The sequence below is a fragment of the Elephantulus edwardii genome, unplaced genomic scaffold (genome assembly GCF_000299155.1).
Source record: "Elephantulus edwardii isolate Elephantulus edwardi_28Jun2011 unplaced genomic scaffold, EleEdw1.0 scaffold00197, whole genome shotgun sequence".
Taxonomy (NCBI): domain Eukaryota; kingdom Metazoa; phylum Chordata; class Mammalia; order Macroscelidea; family Macroscelididae; genus Elephantulus; species Elephantulus edwardii.
This window is the reverse complement of record NW_006399947.1, coordinates 5,770,301-5,789,756: the sequence shown is the minus strand read 5'-3', so window position 1 is coordinate 5,789,756 and position 19,456 is coordinate 5,770,301. Positions and strand designations below refer to the sequence as shown.

Genomic DNA, 19,456 nt, shown 5'->3' with positions numbered 1-19,456 from the left:
GAATGAATGGAAATCCAAAATCTTTGTACATGTTCATTAAAATTAATAAAATAAAATTTAAAAAAAGATCATTTCTAGATCCATCTTGAAATACAATATTGTTAGTGACAGGATAATATCCATACACATACAAAGAAGGCCTGTTAATATCACTGTCATAAAATGTATGTGCCTACAACCAGAGGCAAAGAGTAGGAGATAGATTATTTATTACTATCAAGTGTTGCAGTCAGAAATCGATCGAACATGTAACCAAGATACCTTAACAATGATGAGTGGCTGGAATGCAAAAGTTGAAAACTAGGAAGAAGGATCAGTAGTCAGAAAATATGGACTTGTTGACTGAAATGAGGCTGGGGGTAGAATGATAGACTTCTATACAATGAATAGTTTATTCAAAGAAAACACCTTTTATAAGAAACATAAACACAGGCTGTACCCACAGATTTCACCTGATGGGATGCACAGGGATCAAATTGATTACATCTGTGGAAGGAATTATTGGAGAAGTTGAATTATCAGCAGTGAAAACATGACCAGGTGCTGATTGTGGAACAGACCATCAACTGCTCATATTCAAGTTCAAATTAAAGTTAAGAAGGCTAAGACATATCCACAGGAATAAAAATTTTACCCTGAGCCCATCCCCCATGAAGTTAAAAACCAACTCAGAAACAGAGTTGAGGCCTTGAACACTAATGAACAAAGACCAGATAGGATGTGGGAAGATATCAAGAATATTATTCATGAAGAATGCAAAAAGTCATTACAAAAAAGGAAAAAGAAGAAAAGACAAAATGGATGTCAGCAGAGACTCTAAATATTGCATTAGACTGCCAAGAACTCAAAGAAAGAAAAAAAAAAAAGAACCCAAAGCAAAGGGAAGAAATTGAGAAATTAAGGCACTGAATAGAAGATTTCAAATGGCAGCTCGGGAAGACAGGCAAAATAATGAAATGTGCAAAGATTGGAGTTGAAAAATGAAAAGGGCATAACATGCTCAGCATTTCTTAAGTGAAGGAACTAAAGAATAAATTCAAGTCACAAATTTCAATGCTTAAAAAGATGCTATGGGCAGAATATTGAATCATTCAGGAAGCCTTAAAAGAAGATGGATTTGTACAATTTGATGGGTGGGAGAGGTGAAGAGAATTTGTATTCAAATTTTATAAATAAACTAGTAGAAAAGAAAAATGAAAAAGAAGATGGAAGGAGTACACAGAGACATTGTACCAAAAAGAATTGGCTGATACAGAAGAATTTCAAGAAACAACATATGATCAAGAGGCAAAGGTGATGACAGAGGAAGTTCGGGCTGCTCTGGAGGATTTGGCAAAAAAAAATAAGCTCCAGGAATTAATGGAATACCAATTGGAGTATTTCAACAAACAGATGCTGCCCTCCATGTGCTCCTCCGGTTGTGCCAAGAAATCTGCAGGGCAACTATTTGGCCAACTGACTGGACGAGATCCATATTTATTCCCATTCCAGCAGAGTGTGGAGATTAACAAACAATATCACTAATATCACACACTAGCAAAATGCTGCTAAAGATTAGCCAGTAATGGCTGAAAACAGGGAATACCAGAGGAATGTCTATATGTATTTCATTGACTATGCAAAGGCATTTGACGGTGTGGATCATAACAAATTATGGCTGACTCTGAGAAGAATGGGAATCCCAGAACACTTGATCGTTCTAATGTGAAACTTATACTTGGACCAGGAGGCAGTCGTCAGAACAGAGCAAGGGAACACTGCATGGTTCAAAATTGGGAAGGGTGTACGCCAGGGATACATCCTATCTCCATACCTTTTCAACCTATATGCAGAACAGATTATCCGGGAGGCTGGGCTCTATGAGGAGAAATGTGGGGTAAAGATTGGTGGACGATTTATCAACAACCTGCGTTACGCGGATGACACAACCCTGCTTGCTGAAACTGAAGAGGACCTGAAGCGCCTGCTGCAGAGTGTCAAGGACTGCAGCCTACAATATGGATTGAGGCTCAATGTCAAGAAGACAAAGATTCTCACCACCGGACCAATTGGCAGCATCAGGATGGATGGCGAAGAGATTGAGATTGTACACAGCTTTAGTTTGCTTGGCTCCATAGTCAACAGCCTTGGCACCAGCAGCCAGGAAATCAAAAGGCGCATTGCCATGGGAAAGTCTGCTGTTAGGGACCTCTCCAAAGTACTGAAGAGCAATGGTGTCTCTCCGGAGACTAAGGTGCGTCTGATACAGGCTTTTGTCTTCCCAATCACTTGTTATGCATCAGAGAGTTGGACAATGACCAAGGAGGATAGAAGGAGAATTGATGCCTTTGAGCTGTGGTGCTGGAGAAGAGTATTGAGAATACCATGGACTGCTAGGAAAACAGATTTGTCCTGGAAAGGGTTAAACCGGGTGGCTCCTTGGAGGCAAGGATTCTGAGGCTCCATCTAACATACTTTGGACATGTTGTGAGGAGAGACCGTTTCTTGGAGAGGGACATCATGCTTGGGAGGGTGGAGGGACAGTGCAGGAGAGGAAGGCCCTCTATGAGGTGGATTGAATCAGTGACTGGGAGAATTGGGATGGGAGTGTCAGAGACAGTGCGATTGGCTCAGGACAGAGCAGAGTTTAGGGCTGTTGTACATAGGGTCGCTATGAGTCGTAGGTGACTCGACGGCACATAACAACAACAACGACATCTTGGAGAGGGTGAAACCAAGTTTCTCCATGGAGGCTACAATTTTGAAGCTCTGCCTCACATACTTTGGGCACATGACCGGGAGAGATTAGTCCTTGGAGAAGGACATCATGCTCAGAACATGGAGGGACAGTGCAGGAGAGGAAGACCCCTGATGAGATTGATACGGTATCTGGGGCAATGGGAGTTGGTGTGTCAGAATTAGCAAGACTGGCTCAAGACAGGGAATGGTTCAGAGCTGTTGTACATAGAGTCACTATATGTCACAGGCTACTCAACGATACAACAACAAAAATATACTATATTGGATTTTTGTTGTTGTTGCTGTTTTTTTAATTTAAGCCTCATGTTTAGAGTAAACAATACCACTGGGGATGGCCTTTGTATTTAAAAGTCAGTTATTACTCTATTTAGGAAGAACATTCTTCTAAGTGGTGTAGCACCCTTCTGTCAATATGCTGTACGGTGGTAACCTCAGGTTGCTGTGATGCTGAGCCTTGTATCATTGGGGTTTCCAATGCCATAACAGTTACCCATGGTAAACAGTGTTTGGGAGAGCTCCCAGTTTAAGACAGGTTTGGAAGCAGGAGCAGCATCCACTCCTTAAACAGCATGCATCTGGAAACTCTATGAACTTTGGTAAATGACAATAATTATAGAAAGGCTTCAGACATTTTGTTCATAGGGTTGCTATGAGTTGTGCTCGACTCAAAAGCAACCAACAACAACAGCTTCTCAAAGCTTATGTCACTGTCCTTGAGCTCTCACACACTTTATATGACATATAAGACATAGCATTAAAAGGCATGGAAGCAGTAAAAGCTATTCTGCTCTTCTATTTTTCATTTTCTCTCAATACATCTAATTATATTTAGGGCAAAGTCTCATTTTATTTTGCATTTGTCTTCAGTCATCCTCAAATTTGATAATTTTTTATTGTGGCACCAATAGCAAGTCTGCACTTCCACTAGGCAATAATACACAATTAAAATGTGATAATGTGCTCCTGGTTTCAGTACAGTTGTTTTCTCTTTTCTTTTGTGCTTGCCTTTTGTTATGGTAAGTGACAGATATTTTCCATTAGTTAAGGAAATGTCTTTATGAAATAAAATGTATTAAATATCTCCCTCAGACCAGCTGGTAGCTTCCAACTGTGTGCCTAAGGGATTGCAGCACAACTTCTTGCCACTATGCCACCAGAGCTCCCTAAACTAATGACATTAAAGTTATTATTAGTTCTATGAATGCTGTTAAAGAAATAACTGTGTCACTCAGATGTGACACTAACCAGAAAGGTGACTGGAATTAGGAAATGCTGCTTTACAGTTTTAAATTTCTTGATTCTTTAGTTCTGCAGTACATATTTTGAGGGTCTATTTTATGGACGAAAGATTTTCAGATGGAAAGAAGTGCAAAGTACAATGCTAATATGAAAACACCTTTCCTTTGAGAAGAAATGACAACTATACAAACAGCTAGGAAAAAGCAACACGTAAATTACAATGCAAAACAGTAATAAAATCATTGCCTCATGGTAGAACATGACTAATTTCTGTCTGTCAACATTTCTAATTTTATATCAAGGTTATTTGCACATATGTGCTTCCTTGTTTATTTTCAAATCTTTGTTTCTATGGGCAAGAATGATATTTTTCCTCTAGAACATAAAACACTTTTGGAATGTCTCTATCACAGGATGGAAGAAAGTCATACATCTTTGCCTGTAAAATTGTTCATATATTTTCAGAGACGCCACTCATCAATAGGAAACATTTCTCCGTTGTGATTCTCAAACAATCATTGTGTGGGACTATGCAGATAATTTACTGATGACCAAAGAAGGGAATTAGAGAGTGTGATGATAGTAATTGAAAATAAACAATCTAGACTGGCTAAGGGTGTCTGATCCACAATTTTTCAATGATTTGATAATGTCAGAGTAATCTAATTTGTCACTTATGTAATGAAGTAATCTGTTCTCCATTTTGTAATGTATTGTAAATTCTTGTCTCTCAGATAGTATAAATTGGATCACCTAAGCAAAATATTGCCTTTGGTTATGGTCCAATTTGTGAGTTGCGTTTCATTTTTTTTAATGATGTAGGATCAAAGTGGAATATATCCTGAATCACGATTTTATTAGAAAGGTCTTATTCAATGCATCCTAGAACCATCTTGCTCAAGTAAAAGAAAGTTATTTGAGAATATTTTTCTTATATGTATGTATATGTATTGCTGTTGTTAAGTACCGTCAAGTCATAGATTACTCATAGAAACACTATGAACGAAAGACCTGAGTACTGTTCATAGAGTTTCCAGAGGCAAGCCATTTCAGAAGTGGATGCCATTCCTGCTTCCAAATGTGTATGTATATGTATGTGTATGTGTGTGTATATTTTTTCTGATATGTATGTGTGTGCATATATATAATTGATATCTATACATATATATTACATATATACAAACATATATAAAATTTGTATATAGCTGTTATTGTTGTTATGTGCTGTTGAGTTTCGTGTGACTCATAGTGACCCTATGTACAAGAGCCCTAAACCCTGCTCTATCTTGTGCCAAACTCATGATCTCTGACACACCCACTCCCATTACTCCAATCACAGAATTGATCCATCTCATTGAGGGTCTCCCTCTCTTTTGCTGTCCCTCCACTCTCCCAAACATGATATCCCTCTACAAGGAATGGTCTTTCCTTGCAACATGCCCAAAGTGTATCAGATGAAGCTTCAAAATCCTTGACTCCAAGAAGAAGCCTGGCTTCACCCTCTCCACGATAAATGTGTTTGTTCTTATTCAACAATCTTCTCCAGCATCACAGCTTGAAGGCATTAATTATTTTTCTATCATCCATAGTCACTGTGCAGCTATCCAATATATAGCATGCAGTTTTGAAGACTATGGCCCAGATCAGGCACACCCTAATCTCCAGCCTGACATCATTGCTCTTCAGTGCTCTGGAGAGGTCCCTGACAGGTGACTTTCTCAATGCAATTCATCTCTTGATTTCCTGGTTGCTGGTACCAAGAGTATTGACTGTGGAACCAAGAAAACTAAAGCTGTTTGAAACAATCTCAATCTCTTCACCATCCATAATGATATTGCCAATTGGCCAAGAGGTAATACTCTTTGTCTTCTTGATTTTGAGCTTCAATCTATATTGAAGGCTACAGTCCTTGACCTTCTGCAGCAAGCACCTCAGGTCCTCCTCACTTTCAGCAAGCAGGGTTGTGACATCTTCATATCGCAGGTTGTTGATGAATCTGTCACCAATCCCGATGTCACATTCCTCCTTGTACAGCCCAGAGTCCCAGATGATCTGTTCTGCATACAGATTGAAAATGTATGGAGATGGAATACATCCCTGGCAGATGCCCTTTCCAATTCTGAACCATGCAGTATCTCCTTGCTCTGTTTTAATGACTGTCTCTTGCTTCCAGTATAGGTATTGCATAAGCACAATCAAATTTTCTGGGATTCCCATTCTTCTCAGAGTCAGTGATATCTTTTTGTAATCCACACAGTCAAAAGCCTTTGCACAGTTAATGAAGCACAGATAGACATTCCTCTGGTACTCTCTGCTTTCTGTCAAGATCAATATAACATTAGCTACAATATCCCTAGTACCACGGCCTCTTCTAAACCCAGGTTGAACATTTGGCAATTCTCTGTTGGCATGTTGCTCCAGTCATTTTTTATAATTTTCAGCAGAATCTTGCTTGCATGTGATATCAGTGATATTGCTCAATAATTTCTGCACTCTGTCAGGTCACCTTCAATTGGCCAGGTGGTTGTCCTCCAGATTTCTTGGCACAACTTAGTGAGCACATCCAGGGCAGCAGCTGTGTTCAAATACATCAATTGATATGCCATCTTGGAGCCTTGTTTTTTGCCAATTCTTTCAGAGCAACTTTAACTTCCTCCTTCATCATTATAGGCTCTTGATCAAATTTTATTTCATGAAATTCTTCTGTAACAGCCAATTCCTTCTGGTACAGTGACTCTGTATACTCCTTGGATCATTTAACACTCTGCCCAAAGCATCTTTAAGGATTGACACTTGTGGTTTGAATTTGTTTTTCAATTCCTTCAGGTTAAGAAATGCTGAGTGAGTTTGGCCCTTTTTATTTTCTACCTCCAGCTCTTTGCACACATTTCATTATAGTATCTTGTTTTGTCATCCTGAGCGGCCCTTTGAAATCTTCTGTTTAGCTCTTTCTTTTCTTGATTTTTTCCTTTATCTTTGGCTTCTCGGTGCTCTAATGCAATATTCAGTCTCATCTGACATCCATCTTGGTCTTTTCTTCCTCTTTAGCCTTTTTAAACGATCTTTATCACTCTTCATAGACGATATTCCTTTTTTGGGGGGGTTATATTTTTTTATTAATTTTAATGAAAATTTATAGAGACTTTATATTTCCATTTATTCATTGTTACACTTTTTGCCTGTCCATACCTCTCTCCACCACAATTTGCTCTTCTCTTTGAAAAGTAAAATTCTTTCATTGAAATCTTCTATTTCTTCCTCTTTGGGTCTAGTTGTCAGTGCATATATTTGAAAGATAGTAGTATTCGCTGGACTTCCTTGTATGTGTATGGGTATTATCCTGTCACCCACCGCATTGTATTTTATGATGGATCTAGAAATGAGCTTTTTAATTACGAAACCAACCCGATTTTTTCTCACCATTTCACTCCTGACGTAGTAGATCATATGATCATCTGATTCAAAATATCCCCTGCCAAGCCATCTCACTTCACCAGCACCTAGTATGTCAATATTTATGCATTCCATTTGAGGCCTTGAACACCAATGAGCATAGATCAAATGAGCTGTGGGAGAATATCAAGAATATATATATATATATATATATATATATATATATATATATAAACATATATAAATATATTGATGCTTTGGTTTGTGATATTGAAGAAGAGCACTAAATATCCCATGCACAGCCAAAGGAACAAACATATGCCTTGCAAAAATTGTAGCTAGAGTGTTCCTTGGAGGTAACGATGGTGGTGTATGTCTTTCATACTTTGGGCATGTTGCTAGAAGAAATTATTCCTTGGAGAGGGACATCATTCTTGAAAGGGTGAAGTGGCAGCAAAAGAGAAGAAGACTGTCACTCAGATGGATTGACAAAGTGACTGCAACAATGAGTTCAAGTGTGTCAGAAACAGTGACGATTGCACAAGATAGGTCAGGGTTCAAATCTGCTGTTCATAGGGTCATTATGAGATATACTTGACATGAGAGCACCTAACAACAAAAGCAAGGTATATGCTTTCACAAATTTCCCACTTTGGATTTTAGACCCAATTCCTCATCACCTGACGTTAATTTCCTCAGTGCTGAGGGGCAGAAATCTTTTTTCTCCCATCAGTTTGGGTTCCTCAGCTTCTGTGCCACGTGAGTCTAGAAATGCCTCTAACCTGATGCCTGACTTGGATGAAACTTGCCAGTCCCTACAACCAAATGAGTCATTTCATAGATTGTGTGTGAGCTTTCTGTGATATATCACAGAGAATTACAGAACTCAATAATAAAACTGAAAATACAGAGGAGAGGAAGAATAGTTAATGTTAATGATGATGGGATAATAAAACAGATTGTGAAATATTAGACATTTGGAGCATCTTTAATCTTAACTCCTTATAACCAGCTTTGTGTTTATCCCTGTAAAATAAATTATTCATATATACTCCATTAGTTAAATCACTGACTTTATTGTTCTCCATGTGAAATTTTCTGAAATTTAATATTAGAAAATGGGATCTAATTTTTTAATCTCCTATATGGAAATAAAATTCAAGTAATAAAATAGTGTAATGTTTTTGTTCATATTATACACAGATATTTGTCTGTCTTTCAAAATTTCTTGTATTATATTCCTTTCTCTTGATGAGGAACAAATACAGTTTTCTTATTACGCTTAAAAAATTTTAAAACCAATTGTCTTATTAACTGTCCCAAATCATGCATTCATTTTGTTTTAATTTGGAAATAATCTTGGTCACATACTAAATTCAAGCAAAATTTCTAAGCTATGTCTGCTCAAACACATTAAATATAGGGCCATGAATTCACAAAAGTGCTGTGAAATAAGCATGCTTCAAGTAATTCACATAATAGCTGAATCAATAGCAAATGCCACACTTACAGACTGTCATATCTTCTTCTCGTGGAGCATTTGGTGACTTCTCACCAGACCTTTCATTCAAGTAATTGCCTGCTGTGTTTCAAACCATACTGAACCCACTGACAAAGAGTTTATTCAGACTCATAGTGACCCTCCATTTGGTTTCCATGCCTGTAAATATTATCAGAGCAGAATTCCCTTTCTACCTCCTCAGAAGCATCTGGTGAATTATAACTACAGAACTTTCAGTTAGCAGAGCAATCTGTACTCGGGTTATATATAATCAGAGGGTCAGGTATTGGAATCCACTGCTTCCTCAGAGATTTTCATCTTTGGACAACAAATGAAAAAGTTTTATTCTGTCTTCATAGGATTACTTAACCAGAATGCTTGATGAGTATATGTTTTTTTCCTATGTCACTATGATTTCTAAATTTATAATGAAAAATATTAGGCAGTATGTACTATATTACATTACAAATGTCTACTACACATGATATTCATAATACAACTACACTATGTCTAGAACACTGGTGACTTAGTGGTAAGAAATTGTGCTGCCAACACAGAAACCTGCAATTCTGATCTATCAACAACTACATAGGAGAAATCTCCTCCCATGAGATTTACAGCCATCGAAAACCCCCTTCAGAGTTAGCCACGAGTACGTTCCAACTCCACAGAACACAACAACATTAATACTGTATATGGAGTCACTGCATAATGCAAATATATCAAGACCAGCGGCTAAACTTAATATCAGAAGTTTGAGTCCATTCAGAAGCACTTCAAAAGAAAAGTCTGATGATCTACTTCAAAAACTGTAGCCAATGAAAACTAGTGCAGCACAGTTTGATTCAGATATACAAGGTGGGTAGCCAGGAAGTGGAAGTGGTTAATTTACAGATTTTTTTTTGTATTAGTGGTGAAGTATATGTGAACTTCTAAAAACTTACCATTACTAAAGAAGTCAAGAACCACACAGGAACAAGGACTATATTGGTCTGGTTCAAAACTACATTGTCAACATTTGGAATTGTTCTGGGGACATCACTTTACGGTATAGCTGGTCCTGACTCATAGAAATTGTGTAGGCCAGAAATGTCCCATAGGGTTTTCGAAGTTGTAAACCTGAATGGAAACAGACTGCCACAGCTTTCTTACATAGAAGGTTTGAAATGATGATCTTTTCTTTAGCACCTAACTGCTTAACCACTGTACCACCAGTCTGATTTTCAGCAATGTAGAAGACAAGATATAAACAAAATGTTTCAAAACATAAATAGGAATCCAGGAGGGCACCTCTAATTACTTAAATCAGCCTGTATGAACTTCTTCCTATCTTTTGCATTCTGTGCATTTCAATTTTTCTGATATATTTTAATACTTAAGAATGAGTTAATAGAAGGATAACTAGCAAAACATGTGTGGGGACTGAAGGACAAAAGGGGTGGGAGCAGAGGGTTAACCCGGATGAGTAGGGGCAAAGTCACAAGGTTATATCATTTAAAGAGTAGAGGGAGGGGTTAAAGGAAATGAGAAAGATTCAGAGGTGACCTAAAAGGACAATGTAATGATGGGCATAGTCTAATGGTGGTTAATTTTAGAAGGTGAGTCCAGGCTGCTCTTTGGAGGCAAGGATTCTGAAGCTTCACTTGACATATTTTGGACATGTTACAAGGAAGGACCAGTCCTTGGAAAGGAATGTCATGCTTGGGAGGGTGGAGGGACAGTGAAAGAGAGGAAGACCCTGGATGAGACGGATTGACTCAGTGACTGTAGTAATGGGGGTAGGTGTGTCAGTGACAATAAGATTGGCACACACAGAGCAGTGCTTAGGGCTATTGTACATAGGGTCTCTGTGTCACAAGAGACTTCGACAACACATATCAACAACAACAAGAAGCATGGAAATGATTGTATGAAACACAATGTGAATGAAGAATCATGTAAAATACAATGTATATAAACTTTGTAAGCAAACCAATATGAAATAAAAATTTCTAAAAAAGGAAAAAAGGAGTTAAGACTCTGTGAAATTACTTTCATCATGAAGTCAAAATGAATAAAATAAAGTTAAATCTCATTCTACTCATGTGACGTTCTATAATGCTTACCTCCATGTTTGTTCTTAGAAAAAAAAATACCTGCAAGTATAGATAGAGAGTATGGTGTATGGATGGGAGTAAGGATAGGGGTGGGGGAGAAAACTCAAAAACTCGAAAAGCTCTGAAAGTAGGTCATGCAAGAAAGGTCAAAAAATGGAAAGTGTTTTCAAGAAGTTCAGTAAAATTTAGGATGAAAATATAGTTGTGTCTGATGTAAAGGTTGGCAGAGATCTGTTCATGAAGAGCATATTGAGTGATCAAATGCCCAGTTTGTCTGGGAAAGCTCCAAATGACACCTGCAGTCCTGGCAAAAATATTAATAATCCTACTCACTTTCAGTCTTAAAAGTATAGTAATTTAATGGTGTCACACTATCTTTAAAGAATGGTACAGTTAGTGAATTTTTCTTTAGAAAAAAAATTGCTAAGTCAGTACATATTTCGTCCTTATATTTAATTCACATATTTTAGAGATGTTACTACATTTATAATAATAATCTACTCAAAATGAAAGAGCTATATAGGTATTACAGGTACATTAAAAACTGCTGTCCAGTTTGCTTATTTCAGTCAGAGTAAAGATTTCTGAAGAATTGGTGAATTTTCTTAGAAAATATTACTGTCCATTTTATCAGCAATTTGTTTGCCAAGATAAAGTTTAATACCAGTGGAGTTGCTATTTGTATGTCTAAGAATATTTACACAAAGTAAACAACAACTCTGCAGTAGTAAAAGAAGCAGCAGCAATAGCAAGGACTTGAGAGGAAAGCTTACTCCAATTGTTTTTCAGAATAGGCTTACAATGAATCATTATCATCCTTTTTATATGCAGAGATTTCAGTAAAAAGTTAAATAAACAGACTGAAGACAATTAAGTAGTAGTAACTGATAGAAATAAGAATGTGAGTCCTGGTAAGCTCTGTCTCCAAAGGATTATTTTCTTTACCACAGGAAAAAAAATGGGTCCACGAATAATTTCAAAAAGAGATGTATATTTGTTCCCATTCCAAAGAAGGGTGGCCCAACTGAGTGTGGAAACTACAGAACGGTGTCATTGATTTCACATGCAAGCAAGATTCTACTGAAGATTATCCAAAAATGACTGGAACAGCACATCAGCAGAGAACTGCCAGAAGTCCAGGCTGGGTTTAGAAGGGGTTGTGGTACTAGGGATATTGTTGCTGATGTTAGATGGATCTTGGCTGAAAGAAAGGAATACAAGAAGAAGGTCTATCTGTGTTTCATTGATTATGCAAAGGCATTTGACTGTGTGGATCATAACAAACTGTGGCTGACTCTGAGAAGAATGGGAATCCCAGAACATTTAATTGTGCTAATGCGAAACCTATACTTGGACCAAGAGGCAGTAGTCAGAACAGAGCAGGGTAACACTGCATGGTTCAAAATTGGGAAGGGTGTATGCCAGGGATGCATCCTATCTCCATACCTTTTCAACATGTATGCAGAGCAGATTATCTGAGAGGCTGGGCTCTATGAGGAGAATTGTGGCATCAGGATTGGTGGAAGTTCTATTAACAATCTGCTTTATGCAGATGACACAACCCTGCTTGCGGACACTGAGGAGGACCTCATGCACTTGCTGCGAAGGGTCAAGGACTGCAGCCTTCAGTATGGACTGAGGTTCAATGTCAAGAAGACAAAGATTCTCACCACTGGACCAATTGGCAGCGTCAGGATGGATGGCGAAGAGATTAAGATTGTTCACAGCTTCAGTTTGCTCGGCTCCACAGTCAACATTCTTGGCACCAGCAGTTAGGAAATCAAAAAGCGTATCGCGATGGGAAAGTCTGCTGTTAGGGACCTCTCTAAAGCACTCAGGAGCAACGGTGTCTCTCTGGAGACTAAGATGCGCTTGATACAGGCCATGGTATTTGCAATCGCTTGTTATGCATCAGAGAGATGGACAATGACTAGGGAGGACAAAAGAGGAGTTGACACCTTTGAGCTGTGGTGCTAGAGAAGAGTACTGAATGTACCATGGACTGCCAGGAAAACAAACAGATTCATCTTGGAGAGGATTAAATCAAGCTACTCCTTGGAGGCAAGGATTCTGGGGCTTCGTCTGACATACTTTGGACATGTTGCCAGGAGGGAGGGGTCCTTGGAGAGGGACATCATGCTTGGGAGGGTGGAGGGACAGTGCAGGAGGGGAACACCCTCTATGAGATGGATTGATTCGGTGACTGGGGTAATTGGGATGGGTGTGACAGAGGCAGTGTGGTTGGCGCAGGATAGAGCAGGGTTTAGGGCTGTTGTGCATAGGGTCGCTATGAGTCGCAAAAGACTCGATGGCACATAACAACAACAACTACGACTATATGAACAAAAGCCAATGGCAACAAAGGAAGAAGTTGAAAGGGCATTGAAAGCACTGTTGAAAAACAAGCTCTCAGCAATCAATGGGATAATTGATATGCTTTAACTAACAGATGCAACCCTGAAAGGGCTCAACAGTTTATGGCAGGAGATTTGAAAGACAGATGCTTAGTCACCTGACTGGAAGACATCCATACCACAAAAATGTGATCCAATAGAAGGTGGAAATTATCAAATGATATAATAAATATCATATGCAAGCAAAATATTGTTGGCTATCATCCAAAAATGTCTAGAACAGTACATTAACAAGGAATTGTCAGAGGTTTAACATGTGTTTAGAAAAGACCTTGGCACCAGAGATTGCTGGTGTCAAATGAATCCTTGTTAAAAGCATAGAACAATTGAATAATCTTTGTCTGTGTTTTATTGACTATGCAAAGGCATATGACTTTGTGGATCATAGCATGCTATGGCTAACATTGAGAAAAATGGAAATCCCAGAACATTCAATTACAATCATGTGAAACCTATACCTAGACCAAGAAGCTGTTGTCTGAATAGCACAAGGGGAAACTATATGGTTTAAAATCAGAATAGTATGCATCAGGGTTATCCTTTTTCCACGCATATTCAATCTGTATGCTCAGCAAATAATATGTGAATTTGGACTTTACTAAGCGGAATGTGGTGTCAGGATCAGGGGAAGACTTGTCAACAACTTGTATTATATACAGATGGCATAACCTTGCTAGCTAAGAGTCAAAAGAACTCAAAATACTGCTGAAATGTTTGCTACAGAATATCAAGGACTCAGCTTAAAAATATGGGTTATATCTAAAGATCAAGAAAATTAAGGTCTTTACCACTTGGACAATAGGCAACGTCATGACAGATGGAGAAATGATTGAAATTGTCAATTATTTAATTTTACTTGGACCCACCAACAATACACTCGGTACTAGCAATTAGGAGATCAAGACACTTATAGCACTGGGAAAAGTCAAGGACATCTCTAAATTATTGAGGAGCAGTGATGTCAGTTTGAGGACTAAGGTGAACATAATTCAGGTCATGGTCTTTTCAATTGCTTGTTATGCCGCTGAGAGCTGGACAATGAATAGGATGACAGAAGAAGAATTGATGCCTTTGGGTTGTGGTGTTAAAGAAATAAGAGTACTAAATGTTTCATGGACTGCCAAAAGGCTAAACAGATATATCTTGGCAAAAAGTACAGCCATAGTACTCCTTAGCTTTAAGGATTCAAGTTAGGAGGAGTTATTCTTTGGAAAGTGAAATCATGCTAGGAAAAATGGAAGTTCAATGAAAGAGAGGAAGGGAGGTTTTTAGTGAGATGGATTGATATGATTACAACAATGAGCTCAAGCAGGTAAGAGATGATGAAGATGCAACAGGAAAGGACAGGGTGCAAATCTGTTACTCATAGGGTCACCATGAGTCATACTTGACATGACAGCCCCTAACAACACTATACTGCACGAGCTACTCTTTTGCTTCTTTTGTTTTAGTGGGCACATATACATACTAGATTTATGGTAAGATTAGGGAGTTTGAGGCCTATTGGTAAGGAATTGTTTTACTAAATCAAAGACTGGCAGGCAGTTTGACTCCACCAGCTGGTAGACATGAGAAAGATTGCCAGTCTCCTCCCACATGCTTTATAGCCCCTGTGAACTATGAGTCAGTTCTGAACTGACAACACATAACAAATCAAAATAAGATTATTGTGAAGAGATAGGAAATTCTTCTTTATTCCATTTGTAAAAGAAAACACAATTTGAGGGAAAGAATATATAGTTTTATTCTTTAATTTAACAAATAGTAATGTATCCAATAGGGAGCTTTGGTGGTTTAGTGGTAAAGATTTATGCTGCCAACACAAACTCACATGGTTCTAATCCACCAGGTGCTCCATGGGAGAAGGACTGGCAATCTACACCAATTTATAGCCTCTGAACACCAGGTGGGGAGTCAGCTCTGAGTCTGTCCTAACTCAATGGTGCATAAATAACAGCAAAATAGGACCAAGATTCCAATATGTTGTTCAAAGGTCACTATAAGTAATATTAGAGCTAACAGCACCAAACACACAATTGACTGAATCTTTGGATTATATTTGTAAAAATGAAACAAAATAAAGCAAACCATATTTAGTACTATTGCACTTCACAATTACCCCCATAGAACTACACACAGAGCATTGAAATACGCTTAAGAGCTGGTATACATAGGATCACTCTGGGTTGCAGGCAGCACAATGGTCCATAACAACAACAAATCTATAAATCCTGGCTCCTAGCTAAGATAAAAAATATAAAGACAATGAACAACAAAATAAAAATAGTCTAAATCTTACTGATGACTGTAACTACTAAGGAAAAGGAAAATAAGAGAAATTAGGTTTGTAGAGTAGCAAGGAATTTGCAATTTTACGTTGAGTGATCAGAGTAGGTCTCACTGAGAAACTTAATGCTTGAACAGAAACTTAAAGAAGGTGCATTAATCAGTGTATCCTGAAAGACAGATTGCATAAAGACTAGATTAAGTGGGACTGTCTTTATTGTTATTATAGCTGAAGTCTCAGATAATAACAACAGATCATAATTATTATACTCCCATTTAATGAAAATAATAGATCACAGCTCTCCTGTTTAACACAAATGTGATATATTGTTAAAAGTGGTAGAAATTGCTAGTGGGAGTCAAAATCTACTCCCAAGTTCCTTACCCTTTATTCATCTAGAAACCATGTAGGACAAAGTTAAAGACACAGTGAAAGTGATTTTTTTTAAATTAGTGAACTTTTCAATGTTTGTTTGTTTTAAATGGAAGGTTCCTTGGTGGCCCAGACTCAAGTGGGCATGACTAGGTGACAAGGGGATGGGAACAAGCCAACATGGGTAGGGGTCATCTCCACAACTTTCCATTTATACACATAACTAAACAGACAAGCACAGAATCACTATTTTGGTTAGAAATTAGCAGCCTGGAAGGGGAAAAGAACAGGTAGAAAGTGGAGGTGTCTTTAAAAAAATAAAGATACCCCTTAAACTGAGGTGCCTGGGGGAACTTGGTCTGTTTCAACCTAATAGTAATCAGAAAGTCAAAAGTGATTTGGGATGGCCAAAACTATCAGGGGCAGAGTGAAGAGGAAGATCCAGGGTGTGGGGGTACTGTTTGGCAACTGGGGTGAAGGGATTGCCCTCCCTGCTGAAATCCCTCTAGCCTCTCTGGTCTGGCAGGAAGGGGGCAACCTGCAGCCCTCACAGGTAGGTCTGAGGTTGCCAGATGCTCCAGCCACGGGTCTGAAGAAGATCAGAAGGGCTTGCCCTCCACGGAAATGACAGCACTGCCCCCCAGTTTCTCCACCAGGGGGCAGCAGTCCTTGACCTCCTCATAATAGTTTGATTGTAATTCATGCTTGACTCTGTCAGCTTCTTCTTGATGGCATCCTTGGAGCTAGCATAGATCATTTTACAAGAGCAAAATGGGGTGCATAGTCAGGGACCCAAAAGATAAATACCAGGCCTTCCTTCTTGCTCTTTCTTGGTCTCATAGTTTGCATCAGACAGGGCGTAGTGGCAGTCTTTGTCTGGCAGCATCTTGACAAAGGTGGCATGGGGTCATCAACAGTCTGGCCAACATTTCCAACCAGAATCTCCTTGCCCTTCTCCAGGATGATGCTCTTCTTGTCCTCGCTCAGGCAGGACATTCTTGCGCTTCTTCACCTCCTCTGGTGTCAGTGATTTGCACACCTTCATGTCATTGAACATCAGAGACAGCCACACCAGAGAGAGGTTATGTTTCCAGAAGCAAAAAGGGTATGACAAACACAGTGAGAGAAGACAAGAGTTGCCGCAGCTGCTGCCTGCATCCAACTTAAGAGTGAATTCTTAAGGAAGCAGGGTTTAGGCCCACGTGTAGAAAAGGCTATGCAAATTACATTCCCTCACAATTGGATTGTAGTGATAGTGAAGGAGTTGGCAATTCTGTAGTGCTTAAGGTTTCTATGAATCTGGACCAACTCAAAAACAATTGACAATTTCATGTTTAATGTTTAACCATCTCAAGTTTAATAGAAAGGAAGTAAAATACATTTGCCATGAAACAAACAAAAACCAAAAAACAAAAATCAGGTGACAGGATTACTACTGTGTTTTGAACAAAAGTTAAATAGAAAATTATTGGAGAAACTTACTTTTATTTTCTAAAATCTAAGCAGCTCAACAGAAGCTACAATCTTTTTCCTTAAAAAGTATTTAAAAAATAAAGTCGATTTGAACTACTCCAATAGTGACACGAGAAGCAAGCGTCTTCACTTCCAGGATTTGACAGAGCATTTTGCAGCATTTCATTTTACAGGTATTTCATTTTATTGGTAATGGTGGTGGGGATTATTGTTAAGTGTCATCAAGTGGTAGACGACTCATAGCGACCCCATGAATGAAAGATCTGAATACTTGTATAGCTTTGATCGTTTCTCCAAGTTCATAGAGTTTACAGAGACAAACTATTTCAGAAGTGGATGCCACTCCAGCTTCCAAGATTGTTTTAATTGGGAAGCTCCACCAAACACTGTCCACAATGGGTAACCATTATCGCATTTTACACATCAGTGTCAAATGGGTTTAACATCACAGCAACCACGAGTTACCTCTGTACAGCAATGGACCAACCAGTGCTATACCACTTAGAAGAATGTTTGACCAAAACCAATTAAAACCAGGCCTGAGAACCACAGATTAAGATCACCCACCTTTGACTTCGTAACATAACTTTCTATCCACCAGACCCATAGTGCTATCTCTATGTTGGTGGTGGTGTTGTTAAGTGCATTCGAGTGGTAGACAATTCACAGCGACCCCATGAATGAAAGACCTGAACACTGGTATAACTGGTACTATATTTTTGTATGTGTTTCCCCACATAATAAAGGTTTTCTGGCATCCATATATATCAAATTAGTCTATTGCCATCATTTTGTCCAACAGTATGTTATTGCCTACTATGACACTTTAGTAATTCTCACTATTTTTCAAACATTTTCATAATATTATTGCAAATATTAATAGTTATGGTATGGTATAATCATGATTTTAATAAGCACTAAGAAAATTTAAATATCATTGGCTTGATTAATTCTTTATTGCAATGCAGTGGTGGTCTGTAATCAAGTCTACAATATATCCAAGATAAGCTTGCATTTTGTTTTGTTGGAGTTTTTTTGGGTTTTTTTGTGTGTGTTTTTGTTTTTCGTTTTTTTCATGAACAAAATGGATGCCAGAAAAAAAAATAGCCATGTTGAAACTGACTTTTATTTTTAAATACAATGCTAACAAAGTCAGAGTAGATAAAACTTCAGAGGAAAACTGACATACTCAGTGTTATTAGGTCTATTTCAACCCAAATAACCCTATAGGGTGTATTGAAATTGTTTCAAAGTGTGTTTTGCTTTGTTTTGTTTTAGGGCTGAAAATCTTTCTCCCAACTTATTTCAAACACTAGTCCAGTACTTAATATACCATAACTCCCGAGCTCCTTTCTGCGTTGCTAAGGGATATCTTATGCATGAACTTTGTCAAGGAACACTGCTTTGACAGAGATCCTCAGAAGTAGGTTGCCTCCACAGATTCCAACTAATCTCTTCATGAGGAACAATTCAAATTAAGCATCTGTCACCCAGATGGCACAAATCAACAACTTTCTGTTTGGGGTTTTTTGTTTTTAAATACTTTTCTCCCTTGAAATCTTGAAACCAAATCCTGTAACCAACCCAATCTTGAAAAAGTCAGCATCATAAGAGGAGATGAGAGAGTTTAATACAAAATTAAAGAAATAGCATACAGTTGCAAAAATCTAATATCAGGTGTGATCAGAGGAGCAAAATGTATCTAAAGTGAAATTGAAGGATTAGTTTAGTGGAAACTTTAAGACTCAGAAGTGAAAAGTTTTAAAGTCTGAAGTTACTGGACAAATTTCCTTGAGATATAATCCATGTGCAGAAAATAGGTATGCAATAAGGGAAGTTTAAAGAAAAAACTGGTTTCTAGGCTATAGATTTCTAAGGATAATAGTTCAATGCATTGCTTAGTAAGCAATTCAAATTAATTATCATTATAGAAAATATTATA

The 19,456-nt window shown here is 38.1% G+C and overlaps 1 protein-coding gene and 1 pseudogene across 2 annotated transcripts in view; both read right to left on the bottom strand.

The window, feature by feature from the left end:
• The window catches only part of GABRG2 (gamma-aminobutyric acid (GABA) A receptor, gamma 2), a 210,569-nt gene that overhangs the window by 179,674 nt on the left and 11,439 nt on the right, over positions 1-19,456 (bottom strand). The window lies entirely within an intron of this gene.
• On the bottom strand, positions 16,641-17,111 carry LOC102853666 (annotated as a pseudogene).